This window comes from Daktulosphaira vitifoliae, unplaced genomic scaffold (genome assembly GCF_025091365.1).
Source record: "Daktulosphaira vitifoliae isolate Bord-2020 unplaced genomic scaffold, ASM2509136v1 Scaffold_1101, whole genome shotgun sequence".
Taxonomy (NCBI): domain Eukaryota; kingdom Metazoa; phylum Arthropoda; class Insecta; order Hemiptera; family Phylloxeridae; genus Daktulosphaira; species Daktulosphaira vitifoliae.
The window spans coordinates 1-2,748 of NW_026100661.1; the positions used below are offsets into that span (position 1 = coordinate 1).

The 2,748-nt window shown below is 22.5% G+C and overlaps 1 long non-coding RNA gene across 1 annotated transcript; it reads left to right on the forward strand.

Annotated features, from left to right (window-relative positions):
- The first annotated feature begins 1,282 nt into the window (after positions 1–1,282).
- LOC126909742 (uncharacterized) lies at positions 1,283–2,026 on the forward strand. Its single transcript, XR_007705099.1, has 2 exons — positions 1,283–1,732; positions 1,819–2,026. It is a non-coding gene; the product is annotated as an uncharacterized LOC126909742 (long non-coding RNA).
- The last annotated feature ends 722 nt before the right edge of the window (positions 2,027–2,748 follow it).

Sequence of the window (2,748 nt, forward strand, 5' to 3'; positions counted from 1 at the left end):
TTTGTCATAAAATCAAATTTATTCTTATTGGTTTTTGTATTCATTAAACATAACATATTTTTTTGATTTTTTAAAGTTGCTTTTATGATAGTTTATAATTAAGAAATGTTGAAACTTCTAAACACAATTTCAGGTCAACTTCCAAGTTTAGAATTTATATTATTAAATAGAATATATTAATGAGGAAAAAATATTCTATTTTTTAGATTGATATGTGATCAGAATCTTTTATAATTACTATTAACAGAAAATTTATGAAAAAAACTAAAAATTTCGTTAAAATCACTATTTTTTTGTATTTTTACTGTAATAAATCATTAAAATAGAAGTCTTAGTAATCATTTGTATGCACTTTTGATGTTTAAATAATTATTTATAGTGATATACAGTACATTATACATTCTGCTAGTTACATATTTTTTGATTTAGATATATTTATTTATTATTCATACGTAAACTAATAATTATTAGTTTACATATCAATAATAATAATAATAATCATACAATAATCAATAATCATATACTGATTATATTAATTAGAAGGATTTAAATAATTAGCTGTGTTAATAAGTGCAAATTTAGTTGCATAGAGATGCTTATGATCACTTATTAAATTCTTTTTTAGAAATAGTTTCATTTAAACCATCATATTTTATAATTAATTTAATATCCATTAGAAATTTTAGAGCTGCATATCGTTCATATTTTATGAAAATAAAGTTAAACACACTATTAATAAATATTGAATCGATTATTGTACACTGAGATACAAATTATTAAAAAACATCAGCTAAATTAATTGTGAGTAAGCTATAACAGGTAAGGGTCTAAATGTGGAGTAATTATTAGGTGTTTCAGAAATGTGTACAGGTATTGGTATTGAAATACATTTTATAGTTTATTTGTTGTTTGTTTGTATGTGTTATTGCTACGTAGTGATAGATAGAAATAATAGATCATGTGTTTTTCATAAAAAAAAAAAATTGTTAAGCCGTGGAAAGGTGATTCATTCTCACAAAGTCTTATTTGTTAACATAAACACATATATTAATTCCTCAATTTTACAAAAAAAGAAAAAAATGTCTTTATTATAATTTATACTAAAACGATTTAGATTATTTTAAATATTTTAATAAGAATTCTTTTTAATTTTGTGCTAAATACTATTTTTTGTCTTTTACAACTAATGAAGACCCTCTGAATGATGTATAGTTTCTAAGACAGCTGCACAATAATAGAAAAATTATTAAAAATATATCAAACATAACTGTAGGTAAAATTATTAACCATTTATTTTATTTAAATAAAGAGTATGTATTTTTTTCATTATTCGATAATAGAATAAATTATAAAACCAAAAACTTGATTGTTAACAAGGACAATTCAAGACGAAAATTTGGAAGTTTATGAAGATTATTCAACAAAAAAGTGATTATTGAAAAAGGCCAATGTAGAAATATTTCTAGAAAATGATAATTAATGATATAATGATAATTTACTTAAGCTTTTCGATGAAAAATCCAACAAGTTACTTACGAGATTTAAAATTCCAAATAATTTTTAACATTCTTATTCTAGTAATTGAGAGTAAATTGATTCGTACATTAAAGGAGCTTCCATTATAATGAATCCAAAATTGGTTAATGATACTACTGGAAGAATAATTAAATTAATTGATGAGTTTATCAAAATAATAACTACGGACGAATCTTAAATACAATTTTTGCTAAAAGTGAGCACAATAAATTATTTTATAAATTAGTCAGTAAGTAATAAATAATTGTATATTATTTGAATGAAATTTGCTTTTAACTACAGAATATACAAGATTATAATCGTAAATAAGCTAAAAATGCAACTTTATAAATAATGTGTAATATGTATCCAGTAGATAGGGAAGTGTTTGTAGGACGGAGATGACCCAGTTAAAGGAGATAAACTAAATAGATGTTAAGGTTGTAAAGAGTCGTGACCGTTTATTACACTGGTTTATCAAAAAAAAAAAATTAATAATAATCACTACAAAGATGTGATATGGTTAACAATTTATACGATTCTTTTAACTAAAGAAACNCTAAAGAAACGTGAGACAAGAGTACAGACTTTAATTAAGGCATCGTAAATAAACCTATTCAATGAAGTAGGTAGAACGAACAATTTATCAATACGTCGAACACTCAACAAAAAATAAAATTGCGACCGATATTCGATGACCGACTGATTCTTAATGGACTCTGCCAATCTCGTAAAATATTCCAATAAAAGTATTTTAATACTATTTTGTATTTTTATGGTTATCTGAATTCTTAAATAAATATGTATTCTAAATAATTTTTTTGTTTTATATTTCAATACCATTATATTTTAACCAACCGGATTTCTGGTAAATCAAACCAAATTTAAAAAAATATATGTTTAAAGATTTTATATCACTGTATAGATAATACTACTTTATCATTTTATAGAATTTATGACAATTTTTTTTTAAATTCTAGTATGTCCATAATATTACCTAAATATTAAAATTTAATTATTTATTTATATTTTTTTAAATGCTTTAGGTATTTCCTTTGTATTAGATATATCTATATATTTGAAAATCTAAACCATTATCAACCAAAGGGGAAATCAAAATAGCAGCTATTCCCAAAGGGTAACTTTTTCAACTTAGCTTTTGAAAATGTTCCTGAAATACTCAGAGCTTGAAACAATGTTAAATTGAACATTATAAATATTACACATATATGG